Genomic DNA, 15,264 nt, shown 5'->3' with positions numbered 1-15,264 from the left:
CTTCATATACTGAAGTATAGAAGTCCCTTGTAGACTTTGGGCATTATTAATTTATTAAATACAGACACAGATGTAGGGTTTGCTAGTATTTTCTTCTACTCTGTAGGATGACTTCATTTTATTGACTATTTTGCTGTGCTGAAGATTTTTAGTTTGCGTTAACTCAGTGATCTATTTTATTCTTGTTGCTAAGGATAATACTAAGAAGTTTTTATCTTACATTATCTTCTCAGAAGTTCAATTTCAGGTTTTCTTTTTATGTCTTTAATCCATACAAATGACCAAAAAGAGCATGATAAAATACTTAGCATTCCTAAGAAATGGGGAAATGCAAATCAAGGCTACAGTGAAAACATCACCTCACACCGGTTAGGATGGTATTATTATTTTTTTAAAGTGTCAGGAGAATATGATAAAATTGAAATATTTGTACATTACTATTGAGAATACAAACTGGTATAGTCACTTTGGGAAACACTATGGTGACTGTTTAAAAAATTAAAAATAAAATATATAATACTACAATCCTATTTCTAGATATAGATCTAAGAATTGATACTAGAAGCCCTAAGATATATGTGAACTATCATATTCATTTAACTCTTTATCGTATCACCAAGACATATATTTAAATGTCTACTGGCATATATTATATATATATTATACACACATATATAATATACATATAATATATATACATATGTATATAAATTATATATATATAATATTCACTTAGTCAATGAAATTTATACCTCTATATACTGTGGATTAAATTGGAGGATATCACACTAAGTAAAATTACCATGCATAGAAGAATAAATACCTGATTATTCTCTTATATATATACAATAATCAGCCAGGCAGAAGTAGTAGAATGACACTTGTCTGGGGCAATCCTTAGGGAAAAAGAATGAGAATGGCAGCATCACAATCCATGACTTACAACTACGTTATAGGATTATATTAATCAGAACTGTGTGGTACTGGAACAGAAACAGATATTCAGATCAGTGAACCTCTTGAAAGATTAATGAATCAGATGACTAGGACTAACTAGGATTGCTGATTCATTATTCTAGATTTGTAACAAAGATAAACTATTTTATAATGTTGATTTCTACAAGTAGCCAAAAGCATAGATGTACATAGATTTCTTTCTTTTTCAAATAGATGTATTTGTGAATAAATTCCTAGGAGGCGAATTGCTAGGTCTTAGGTTAGTTTGAAAATATATATATTTATTTATTTATTTATCTTCTACACCTGGTTGAGTGCATATGTTTTGTTGTTTTTCTTTTAATTTTTTAAATATATATTTATTTATTTTCCCTTTTGTTTCCTTTGTTGGTGTAGTTATTATTGTTGCTATTGATGTCATCATTGTTAGATAGGACAGATAGAAATGAAGAGAGGAGAGGAAGACAGAGAGGGGGAAAGATAGACATCTGCAGACCTGCTTCACCAACTGTGAAGCGACTCTCATGCAGGTGGGGAGCCGGGGGCTCTAACCAGGATCCTTACGCCAGTTCTTTGTGCCAAGTGCGCTTAACCCGCTGCTACCTGACTCCCGAGTGCACATGTTACAGTGCACAAGGAGCTGTATTCGAGCTCCTGGTCCCCACCTGCAAGGGAAAAGCTTCGCAAGCGGTGAAGCAGGGCTGCGGGTGTCTCTCTGTCTCTCTCCCTCTCTATCACCCCCTTCCCTCTCAATTTCTGGCTGTCTCTCTCCAATAAAGACAAAAAACAATATATTCAGATGGCAAACAGGCATATGAAACAATGTTCACAATCACTGATTATCAGAAAAATGCAAATTAAGACAAGGATGAGACACCATCTTACTCCTTTAAGAATCACCTACATCAAAAAAGGACAGAAACAGCACGTGCTATCAAAGGTACAGAAACATACCATTGGTGGATGTGTTGCAACACACTGTAAATTAGTGCAGCCCCTGTGGAAACTGGTTTTAAGATTCCTGAAAACATTAAAAATAAATGAACCAGTGGCACACCAGGTTGAGAGGATATGTTATCATGCACAAGGATAGGATTCAGATTTATGCCCATGGTCTGCAAATATCTCTCTCACCCACACCTCTCATTCCCCCCCTCTCCCATGCCTCTCATTTTCTCTATTACCAAGTAAGTAAATAAATGAATATATTTTCAACCTAACATAAGACCTAGCAATTCCCCTCCTAGAAATTTATTCACAAACACATCTATTTGAAAAAGAAAGAAATCTATGTACACCTATACTCTTGGCTACTTGTAGAAACCACCATTATAAAATAGTTCAAATTTTTAACAACAGATACATAGAAAAAGAAGTTATGGCATATAGGGAAAAAAAAAAAAAAACAGACAACTAAACAGCTGTAAAACCCAGACATAGTCTTGTCTGCTTCAACATGAATGGAACTAGAGAGAGTCAGATTGAATGAGGTAAGACAGAAGGAGAATGACAAATACTGAATGATATCACACGAAGATGGGCTCCAAGAAACAAATCAAAGGACAACACTGGGGTGTATCTTTAGTTAACTATAGTCCTGGTGCAGCAGATTTGGGAACTCAGAAGAGGGAAGGGAGAGTTACTAAGGGGAGTTGGGGGTTTATATGTTCCTTATGGTGGAACAAGATGATGGGAGTGAAATGTACTGATGTTTACTTTGGGGCAATGTAGAACTGTACCCTTGTGACAACAAGTCTTGTAAACCAGCATTACCTCAATAAAGTGATATTAGAATTGGGGGGGGGGTGAATATGTAAAAGGTGATAAATATTGTAAATTATGCCAATTCCATATTGGCATATTGCACCCAAGTAAAAGACTCTGGGGTGGGTGGGTGGGGAGAATACAGGTCCATGAAGGATGATAAATGACACAGTGGGGGTTGTATTGTTAAATGGGAAACTGGGGAATGTTATGTATCTACAAACTATTGTATTTATTGTTGAATGTAAAACATTAATTCCCCAATAAAGAAATAAATTTATAAAAAATATTGTAAATTAAAATGTAGCCTAGTGTGTAAAAAGTACAATATTTAAAAGTTACAAAGCTACAATATGAAAAACGTATGAGGGAGGTTTGAAATGGTGCAGCTGATAAAGTGCACACATTATCATGCACAAAAACTAGGTTTCCACCCCTTGCTCCACTCCTGCAGGGAGGAAGCTTCACAAGTGGTGAAGCAAGTACTGCAGATGTCTCTCTGTCTATCTCACCTTCCCTTCAAAATTCTCTCTGTCTTATCAAATTAAGAAGAAGAAGGAGAAGGGGAAGGCGAAGAGGAGGAGGAAGGGGAAAGAGATACAGAGGCAGAAGAAAGGCTTCTAGGAGCAGTGATTCATCCTATAGGCACCAAGCCCAAATGATATCCCTGGTGGCAATAGAAAGAAAGAAAGAAAGAAAGAAAGAAAGAAAGAAAGAAAGAAAGAAAGAAAGAAAGAAAGAAAGAAAGAAAGAGGAAAAGGGAGGGGGAGGGAGGGAGGGAGGAAGGAAGGAAAGTACAAGTGGATTGAAACCATTTTTTTTTCTTTTTTTTAATATATTTATAAAATGGAAGTATTGACAAGACCAGAGAATAAGAGGGGTACAATTCCATATAATTCCCACCACCAGAACTATGTATCCAGTCCCCTCCCTTGAAAGCTTTCCTATTCTTTATCCCTCTGGGACTATGGACCCAGGGTCATTATGGGATGCAGAAGGTGGAAGGTCTGGCTTCTGTAATTGATTCCCTGCTGAACATGGGCATTGACAGGTCAATCCATACTCCCAGCCTGTCTCTCTCTTTCCCTAGTGGCGCAGGGATTTGGGGAGTTGAGGCTCCAGGACACGTTGGTGGAATTGTTTGCCCAGTTAAGTCAGATTGGCATCATGATAGCATCTGGAACCTGGTGGCTGAAAAATGAAACCATTTTTTCTTCCTGATGAGTTACGTTCATATTATAAAGAAGCTAACCTATCTTGAATAGCTGTTTCAATTTACCATTATTTTAATCAAAATAACATCTTCCGTCTGGTTTTCAAATTAATTGTACAAATAAAAGTGAAAAAGCAATTCTGAATCTTCTCCAGAAAAAATTAAAAACCATATCTAGAAATTTTTGGAAAAAGAAAGGTAAGCACAAAGGTCATTCTTGTACTTACCAGCATTTAGAACTCATTGAAAAGACTAATGAAATACATCCATGGACAGTATATTGCTTTGCCATGTGTATAACCCAAGTGTGAGCCTACCCCTCACCCCCATATTTATGGAAGATTTTGTGCTGTGGTCTCTTTCAACTTCTGTCTCTAAAAATATCATTATAAATCAGTAATTACAAATATGTGAAGTAACAGAAAGCATACCTATGTTAAATAGGTTCAAAAAAGCAGTATCAGGAGTCTGGCGGCATGTGGCGCAAAGCTCAAGGACTGGCATAAGGATCCCAGTTCAAGCCCCCGCCCCCTACTTGCAAAGGAGTTACTTCACAGGTGGTGAAGCTGGTCTACAGGTGTCTATCTTTCTTTTCCCCTCTGCTCTCCATTTCTCTCTGTCCTATCCAACAATGATGACATCAGCAATTATAATACAACAACAATAAAAACAAGGGCAACAAAAAGGAAATAAATAATAAGTATTAAAAAAAAAGAAAAACAATATCATACAGTTGTTGATGACCCAGACCAAGGCAGATAAGAAACTGAAAAAAAATATTGTTTTAAAAACTGCCAAAGAAGAAGAAAAGAAACTGGAAGAAAATTTCTTACAAAATATTCACCAATAAATTTAAAATACGTTCAATTTTTGTTTCCTTTTGTCTTTGACTTCCTTCTTCATTTCCTTCAACCAGTATAAAATGTTATTTCTAGGAATTCATTCTCAAGAAATAAAATTGTTCAACTAGGAATAGCAAAGAGGATCACCTGAGAACACAACAAGATGAGACAAGGATTACTTTGGAACTCACCACGTCAAGGCTCATCTTGGATGGAATTTGAAGAAATCATGTTAAGTGAGATAAGTCAGAAACAGAAGGATGAATATGGGATGATATCACTCATAGGCAGAAGTTGAAAAATAAGATCAGAAGAGAAAACACTAAGTAGAACATGGAGTGGATCTGGTGTATTGCACCAAAGTAAAAGACTGTGGGGTGGGTGGGGGGTAGGGTTCAGATTCTGGAACATGATGGCAGAGGACCTAGTGAGGTTGTATTGTTATGTGGAAAACTGGAAAATGTTATGCATGTACAAACTATTGTATTTATTGTCAACTATAAAACCTGTCAATAAAGAAATGTTTAAAAAAATTTTAAAAGAAATAAAATTACATAAATTATAATCTTAATGTTGTAAATTGTAGCATGATTGAAATATATATATACATATATACAGAAAATTCAAATGGCAGAAAAATAATCTAAATGCCCAAGACAAGGGGTTTGGTTTTAAAGTATGCTTCAACAACCTGGAGACTTATTGGGACACTAGGAATGGACCTACCCTATGACCCTGCAATCCATCTCCTGTGGATTTACCCAAAGGAAACAGAAATGCCTATCAGAAGAGATCTGTGTATAACTACAGCTTGTAATGGCCAGAATCTGGGAACAACCCAGATGTCCAAAATTAGATGAGTGGTTAAAATAATGTGGTATATATACACGACTGAGTATATATTTACTCAACTGTCAAAAATGATGAAAATTGTATACTTTGCATCCTCTTGGATGAACCTTGAAGACATCATGTTGAGTGATATCAGACAAAAAGAGACAACTACTAAGTAATCGCACCTCTTAATGGGATTTAATAAAGTAAGGATGGGGAGGGACAGCACAAAGTGAAACATGGACTAGACATGGCTTATTGCACTAAAGCAAAGGACTCTGGGGAGGGAGGGAGGAAATGAAAAAAACTTTAGGGGCCGGGTACATAATGAAATTGTAATGTGTCAAAGACTGCACAACAAAGCATTAACCCCATTAATAAAAAAGTATGTTTTAAATATAAAAATATCACCAAAAAAAATGACAATTCTATATTTGACATAGAACATAAACATAAAGCATACACAATGTCAACTATGTACTTGCACATTTATATTGAACTAAGCAATGGCTAAGCATGGTTCTGTGCATAGCAGAACTACTTCATTCTGTTACCTTGTCTCTGATTCTGTCTCTCAAGTTTGAGAGGAAAAACTCTCTTTTTCCAGATTCTAAAATTATAGTCAAAAATAGCAAAATGAATAAATCTGTTAGTCTTAGTTATTGGTCAGGATAGAGTAGCTCTTTAGTAAAAGAACTCTAAACTGGAATTGAGCTATGTTAGCTCCTGAAATTTTTCTATGAATCATTTAAAATTTGTCCTCTTGGAGCTGAAAAAAAAAAAAAAAAAAAACAATCAGGGTCAGACCTCAAGCAAGAAGGCAAAGAAAGGAAGAACTGGAAATATTCTTGCTTTTCAAACCTATGTCCTGCCCAGTCTATCTGCTTTATGCATCAAGTACTCAGATTTCTTCTCAAGAAAGATGTTGCTGCTTTATAGATTGAACCTCTTGTATTCTAACAGGAAACAATAGTTTCTAAGTAATTGTTTTTCACTTTAGTTCTAGTTAGCTAGATAGTGATACTGTCCTTTTTACAGATATTTTATATTTCTTCCTCCATAAAGTTACCAAAATCTATGAAATTCTAGAATTTGAACTCAATCTGTGGTCTCTTCAGTTAACCTGAATTTTTCCTCCTAGTTTTTACAAGGGAATCCTCTTGTTTTGAGTTTTAGGACTTTGTCTCTGCTAAGAAAATATATCAACTTCTCAATAAAAGCTTCTGCCATTTGCAGGCACTGAATAACAGTCTCTGTTCTCTTCTTCTTATTATTTATTTATTTATTTCATTTGTTTATTTACTTATTCCCTTTTGTTGCCTTGTTGTCAAATTATTGTTGTTGTTATTGATGTCATTGTTGGGTAGGACAGAGAGAAATGGAGAGAGGAGGAGAAGACAGAGAGGGGGAGAAAAAGATAGACACCTGCAGACCTGCTTCACCGCCTGTGAAGCGACCCCCCCCTGCAGGTGGGGAGCCGGAATCTTGAACTGGGATCCTTGAGCCGGTCCTTGTGCTTTTGCACCACCTGCGCTTAAAACTAGACTCACATGCAGTGCATTTGTGGAAATTTTATACAATTTCTGTTATCTGTCAAATGACAACTGTAAGTATCAGTTAACTCAACTGAATTTTTTTTTTCCAATTTTGTTTTGTGACAAAGTATAAGAAGATATGGGTATCGTATTTACTGCCAATTATAAAACATTAATCCCCCAATTAAAAATAGGCAAAGATATGTGATATGTTTGAGTAATTATAGGAGAATGTGTAATTTTACTTCCTTGAAATTGTAAAATTAATACGTCATTAATTTTGAGAGATCTTAATTTTCTTGCACAAATCTTATACACAATGTCCCCCTTCAGTGTCAAAAGCAGAATGCTTAAAGTCAGAAATATTAAAATACATATTTTGGTCTGTTTCACAGTAGAGCTTTTTAATTCTCAGAAAGAAAATGTGAAAGAAAAAAAATCTGATCTATGTGGAAGGTATCCCTGTTTTATTTTAAGTTACTGATGCTAAACTCGCAACTGAAATGAAAAATATTTGCTCGTTTTCCAAGTGTTTATGCAGTTATACAAGATTTAAAGTCAATCATGTTCAGCTTAATTACTTCACTGATGTTACTTTTCTTCTGGCTTCTCCCTCTCCTTTTCACAGCTCTGTCCATTTTATCTGCTCAGGAAAACAAGCCTGAGAGCTTACATACATAAAGAAAGGATAAAATGTCACCTCCAGAGCTTTCATCAAAGGCACACTCAGACTAAATATTCTAACAAAAGTAAATGAACAACGGACTAAATCATGGTAGCAAATACGTAATGAACTACAAAAAATAGATTGATAATTGAGCTCGAGAATTGTGAAAATTATACTGCCCGTGATCCAGCCAAGAGACTATTTTGCTGCAGTATTTTGTGAACAGAGCTGTCCTGTGGGATCAGGCTGCAGAGGACATTTTAGTAGGAAGAAGAGAGCAATAGGAAGTAGAGGATGATTCATGTTCAGCATCTCAAGTGGAAGACAGAGTGCAAGCATTGAATAATGAAACAAAGAGGAGATATTCAGCATGCCAGGAAGGTGACTGTTAGAGAGCTGTTAGAATTATTTAAAAAGGTTACTCTATGAATAAACATGCTTCATCAAGGTCTCTTACACATGCAAAGAGAGATGCTAATGAATAATAAAAGAGGAATGGGGACTGGTAAAGAAATTAATGTTAATCTTATCCAAAGCAGATACAAATTAATATTGGAGCAACATTTTTGTAATCACTTCTCAAGGCAAAAATTCAATTAATGTGACTATATCAATATTTCAAATCTTAGTCCCTTGAAAGTATACTTGTCTCTCTTTATATAAGTTTCTTCTCCTCTCCTGTGAATGGCTGCAGCTCATCTTGTCAATACTTGGGGAGACTTCTAAATGGTATAGTTGGAGAAATCGGCAAGTTCTATAAACACTGTGCTATGAGGCAGAATTGCCTTAGGGCACATTTCAGCGAAGAAGTTCAGTTTAGAGAATAGTAATTGCTCTGTAGAAAATAGATGTGTAAGACCACAATAGGCTGCCTTAACTATTTACTATTTCATATATTCACAAATACACTTAGGGAAAAAAAACTATATGATTTCTAGGTAATGCATTCTTTTATGTTCATATTTATAGGCAAAGATACATATCCATATAATACATGTATTCAGATGGCATCAAATCAAATGGATCAGCACAGAAAAACATTACACCAAAAAAGAAATTCTAGTTCTAGGTATAAAATAAAACTACCTAAACCAAAGTTGAAATAGATTTCTGAGTCTGAGTTAAATTTTATTCTTTGTCAGGCCCTGCTTTGAAGACAGGAAAAGGAAAGTAATATCGTCCTAGGTATTATTAATATATCTGATTTTCTTCCACTAGAGATTTATTTAATCTCATATTTTTCTTTTGTTGGTTGTCACTAGATACATTTTATATTGTGAGTTATTCCTCTTGTTTGGCACACAATATAAATGCCTGTCATAGTTTGTTTAAGTGTCAGTGAGTTAGAAAAAGTTTATGAAACTAAATGGACTCCTCAAATAAGTGTTTTGCGGATGGGCAGAATGTGTTGTTTATGTTGTAATGCCCTGACAGGTTTATATAATAAGAAGGTGCTAACACCACTATACTATGATAGATTGGACTTATTTGAAGCATGGTTCTGTAGACAAATAGGCTTGCATGCTGTTGTTTGCAAAGCAAAATGACGATCCAAAGCAAGTCACCCTATTAAAGTAACTGTCTGGACACTATCACTTCTGTACTGTTAATAGGCAGTGTATCACCCCCATAATGAAAGAAACTTGAAATAGGTCCCATACTGAATGAGTTCCCTAGAGGTGCTGGGATTTGTCTCATTATATAAAGCTTTTCTGTCACTCTTGCAATACTTCTCATCTTTGCTTCTCATCTGAGTGAAGAATTTTCTGTCAACAGCTTTAGCCTGGCTAAACCTGCATAACATAGAAGAGGGATATAGTGGAGATAAGATTACTTTTTTCCATTTATGTAGAAAATTATACCTAGGCTTCCTGACCAAATAGGATTATTCTATAATGTGGATAGCATTCTGTACTCTCATTAAAAAGGCAGTCTACAATTTTATTTTATTTTTTATTTTTAAAGAAGTTGGATACGGCGGGAACAACTATTTGAGATTTTATGCTGTTCAATTCACCAGGGAGGAGGGGGGAATCACCACTTGTGTATTCTCCTCAGATGCCTTTGGTAACAAACAGTCCAATACTATACCGATAGCTTCCCTTGACCGGCAATCCTACCACCTGACTCAGTAATTTTGACTGGAGAAAGCAGGTTAATATGATAGAATAAAATGAACTTTACCAAGTAATATTAAAGTTCAGTTATTAACTGACAAACCACAGAATTTTCCATGAAAGAAAGAATGCTACCATGCTCTGTTACTCTCCTTGAATTTCTGCTGCTTCTCTCTCTCTCTCTCTCTCTCTCTCTTTTTTTTTTTTTTTTTTTTTTTTGTATTTTCCTTTGGGTAACACCTTTTTCTTTTTGTCCATTTTATCATTATTCTTACCATGATCATCACTAATTATCAGGTATTAATAATATACCAAAGCAATGTGATTTTGTTCAGAAAATTCTGTGTTTTTTAATGTGTAGAAATGTGACTCAGAAAGGATACTTAAGTAGTTCAAAACTTCACAGCTAATAAATTGAAGACAAAAACATCCAAACCTGTCCATTGAATCCAAAGACAATTTGTTTCACTACTTTGCAATATTGCTTCAACAATTATGTCCCCAATGTTGTAATTTAGACTCAGTTCTTCTATAATTTAATCCAATTATGCTATACTTAAATTACTAGATATGGGTAAAGTTCCTTAAATAACAGAGATATTCCTAAATAAATCCCCTGTAGGATATCAAGCTTAAGGAATAGCAGGCATTGATAGAACATGCAGTAGGAGGGAAAAGTTCAGTATTCATGGGTTTATTTCAAAGACTAAGAAAATTACATAACTAAATGTTAAATTAATACAATGAAAAAAGCAGGCATCATTTATTTTCTTTTTTAATTTTTTTTTATTTATAAAAAGGAAACATTGACTAAACCGTAGGATAAGAGGGGTACAACTCCACACAATTCCCACCACCGGAAATCTGTATCCCATCCCCTCCCCTGACAGCTTTCCCATTCTCTATCCCTCTGGGAGCATGGACCCAAGGTCATTGTGGGACACAGAAGGTGGAAGGTCTGGCTTCTGGAATTGCTTCCCCGCTGAACATGGGCATTGACAGGTAGATCCATACTCCCAGCCTGCCTCTCCCTTTCCTTAGTAGGGTGGAGCTCTGGGGAAGTGGAGCTCCAGGACACATTGGTGGAGTTTTATTTAGCATCTTCAGCAAAAAGCCTCAGGCACAATGCCCTCACTCCTTCTCTAGGCTCCCTGCTGGTTGGTTTCATCATTATCTTGACTTCTGAATCCTAATGTAGGCTTCTGACAGTGTGATCATCTGGGGCAGGATGTCAGTCACTGGAAGGTCTTGTAATTCATACCATCTGCCTGTACCATGATGAAGTACATGGTAGGTGACCTCCAAGGGCCTGCCACTGTGGACAATGTTGGCAATGAGATCGTAGGTAGTATTCTTGTGCACTGCTTGTACTTCTTGTACTTCTTCTCTCAGATCCATGTTTGTAATAGGGAAGTTGACAATAGTCTGATTCTTCTCCACAAAGAAATTATTCTTTGTGAACCTCTTAATACAAAAGATTAGATTCGGAGGCAGATTGGTGAGCTGGAAGCCCTTCAGGAAGTTCTCCTTATATGTCTTCTATTCCTTCTCAGTGGCGCCACTGAACTTGGCCAGGATGCTGATGAGTGGCACCTGAGGGATAATGAGCTGCTCCTTCTCATCCTTATAGACAGGGTGCAACAGGAAGGTCTCGTGTCAGCTATAAAAGTTGGATTCGACCATCACCTCTTGGTATCCATCGTTACGAAGCAGCTGCTTTTTTTCTTCTGCTGGCAGATCAGGATGAGGAAACTTCTTAGTGAAGATTCACATGGATTCCTGGAAAATATCTGTAATAATGATCTTTTTTTCTTCTTTGTGTCTCCCCCCACCCCTGGAGCTGAGTGCAGAGCATTCAGAAACCAGGACAGAAAGTTGACTCCACTCACTAAAATACTGCATTGGCATAGTCATTATGTGAATAGTATTTTCAAATGTCTAATGTTTCTTTGTTTTGCATTACAGTAAAAGATTAAAATGAATGTACTATGAGAAATCTCCTAAAATTTTACCAGAGAATAGGCTTTTAAAATACTCATTGTATCAAGGGAAACCTAACATATCTTTACCTATCAAGCTTTTCTATGTTGTGAACAACAGAAGATTCCAAGATTTGATATTGACGACTGAATGCTACATTTGAATTGCTATGTGCAGTGTCAGAAAAGTCCTATTTTTATTTTTAGAATAATACATTCAAATTCTCACTGAATGACTATTGAGTTAGGAAAAGTGAAATCTCAACAACTTTTGAAAGGAGTAACTCAAATTATTTCACTTCAGAGCAATTATGTTAGTGATTAAGATTGATCATTTCAGGAGAAATCTCAACTGACTTTATATTATGAACAGTATAAAGGGTGGTATGCTCCTCTTTCTACACCAGTGATTCTTACATACCCAGATGAAGACTGAAGGTACATTAAAAGGAAATGTATCTACTGAGCTAAGAAGAAAAGAGTCCTTTAGGGCTAGAGAAGGTTTACCAGGAAGGGTGTCTGAGACTCAAACCTTAACACCACATGGATAGTGTAATAGCATTGGAGGAAGTCATTCTTCTGTGGTTTCTCTCCCTCTCTGTGGTGAAATTATGCATCTTCACAAAGTTCCAGCTCCACCAAAAATTAATAAATAACTATCAAAAATGAGAGAAAACTCTGTGTAAGTAAAACATTCACTCTGATTTCCATTACAATAAATTTCATGTTTAATTTTAAGGAAATTTCAAATAGGGTGGATTACATCTCATTGACTGTAGCCTGAGTAAGGTTAGCACAAACACTCTTTAGATGCTTTGATTTTCTTTAGAAAAATATGGTGAAAGTATTTTTCTTTTCCATAAAGCAAATATATAAAATTTTACTATTGGAAAGAAAATCAAAGAACACTCTAAGAAAACAAAAACAATTTATTCAATTTTCTGGTCAGATAATTTGTTTGATATTAATATTACCAATTTCAGTTCAGAATGAACTATTTTTTACAAATTATTATCTTTTGATATGGGTGAGATCAATGTTCTAAATCAAATTTAATTATCTAGAAAACACTAGGCAGTGGAGATTTTTTTTTGGCCTCCGAGGTTATTTGTTATTGCTGGGGCTTGGCTATGGCAGAAAGAATTTGAGAGAGGAGGGGAAGATAGAGCGGAGGAGAGAAAGATAGCTACCTGCAGACCTGCTTCACTGTTTGTGAAGCAAGACCACCCCACCCCCACACAAGTGGGGAGCCAGAAGCTCAAACCTGGATCCTTACACGGGTCCCTGTGCTTTGTACTGTATGTGCTTAACCCAGTTAGCTTATTGCCTGGCCCATGGCAGGAGAGTTTTCCCAAGGAATTTTCAATTTAAGTCTCAAATTTTCTAGGATGCGTGAGACCTGCACAGATTGAAGTAAACATTCAGATTTGTAAAAGGTTAAGTTAGGTATGCTCATGGAGAGCATGGTAAAATGTAGATTCTGTTTTAATAGCTAGACATGAAGCCTATAATCTTTATTTTTATTTTAGTCACCCAAGTAACAGATTCCTCCACTCCATGAAAGTAGAATAATTTGCATGCTCTAATTTGGTATATTATTTTTGGTGTCAGAAACAATATCACCATTAATTCACATGCACAATTTTTTGAGCATTCCCATCCCTAAAAATAACCTACTAAAGCATACCAAATAGATATATCCTATTTTCAACATCAAGTAAGACCTATGATACTGAAATTATGGTCTTATGCAACAATCTTTATGCTTTTCCCGGACCAGAGAATTACACTTGCATAAGCATTTGTGGGGTGTTTTCTTTATTAGGAAGAGAATACCATGTCAGTAAAGCAATGCGTATAGTATATTATCCATTTATAATGGAATTTGATAACTGTAGTGATTTTTTATATCTGTATTAATGGTTTACAGTTGACAGTGAAATACAATAGTTTGTACATGCATAACATTTCAACATAACAATACAACCCTCACTAGGTCCTCCTCTGCCATCATGTTCCAGGACCTGAACTTGAACCTCCCTGCCTCCAGCACTACCCACTGCAGAGTCTTTTGCTTTGGTGTAATACTACAGTGATTTTTTTTTTAAGTTGGATATCCCTGCCTGGTGCCAGAAATGTGCAAGATTTTACTATATATAGTTAAGACGTTTCAAGATTCACTGCTCATATTTCAAGCCCATAGGTTTTAAAGTTAGTAATTGAAAACTTATGTCAGGAAATATGATTGTTATCCTAGGCTTTCACTAGCCTGACAAATCTAATAAATCTCCAAACATGTCTTCATCTGATCTTGTGAAGTCAACTGCAAATACAATTACTACTATCTTTTCATTTTTGCTATATCAAATTCCCATTTGCTTTTATCTATTCATAAGGAAATGATTCCCTGCTTCTTATGCTCTAGGTTTGGAAGATATTCCCAGTCCAGAAGCATAAAGACCCTAATATCCCAAACCTTTATTAATATTCTTTTACTTTTTTTGGAAGCATAGACCTCATTGGTTTTTTTATTATAACAAGAAACACAATTCTTTATTATTTATTTATTCTCTTTTGTTGCCCTTGCTTTTATTGTTATTATTATTATTGTTGTTATTGATGTTGTCATTGTTGGATAGGACAGAGAGAAATCGAGAGAGGAGGGGAAGACAGAGAGGGGGAGAGAAAGATAGACACCTGCAGACCTGCTTCACTGCTTGTGAAGTGAGTCCCCTGCAGGTGGGGAGTCGGAGCTCGAACCGGGATCCTTACTCTGGTCCTTGAGCTTTGCCCCACCTTTGCTTAACCCACTGCACTACCACCTGACTCTCACTCCTTTTTTTTTAATAATTTTTTTAAATATTTATTTTCCCTTTTGTTGCCCTTGTTTTTTTATTGTTGTAGTTATTGTTGGTGCTATTGATGTTGTCATTGTTAGGACAGAGAGAAATGGGGAAGACAAAGAGGGTGAGAGAAAGATAGACACCTGCAAATCTGCTTCACCACCTGTGAAGTGACTCCCCTGCAGGTGGGGAGCTGAGTGTGGGACCCAGGATCATTACTCTGGTCCTTGCGCTTTGCGCCCCGTGGGCTGAACAAATGATACTCAGTGCTTAAACAACTGGGAGGAAGTCTTAGGTCATCAGACAAAGAGAGGACTACAAAAGTTAGAAAAAGGCAAGAGACAGGCTCACTTAATAATGGCCCTTTTGGTCAATATTACCGTCTGGGGCCCTAGTCAGAAATTCCTTGGATTCCCACACAAATATGATGGGCTTAGACCTCTAAGGCATCCCTCTCTTTACCACCACTGGTCACTTCCATCAGGAATGTCATCCCAAGACCTCTTGTAGACC

General features: G+C 36.1%; 1 pseudogene; it reads right to left on the bottom strand.

Annotated features, from left to right (window-relative positions):
• Positions 1 to 11,071: 11,071 nt before the first annotated feature.
• Positions 11,072 to 11,717, bottom strand: LOC103120935 (U4/U6.U5 tri-snRNP-associated protein 2-like; annotated as a pseudogene).
• Between the last annotated feature and the right edge of the window lie 3,547 nt (positions 11,718 to 15,264).

The sequence above is a fragment of the Erinaceus europaeus genome, chromosome 5, assembly GCF_950295315.1.
Source record: "Erinaceus europaeus chromosome 5, mEriEur2.1, whole genome shotgun sequence".
NCBI lineage: Eukaryota > Metazoa > Chordata > Mammalia > Eulipotyphla > Erinaceidae > Erinaceus > Erinaceus europaeus.
This window is presented reverse-complemented; position numbering and strand designations above follow the sequence as displayed.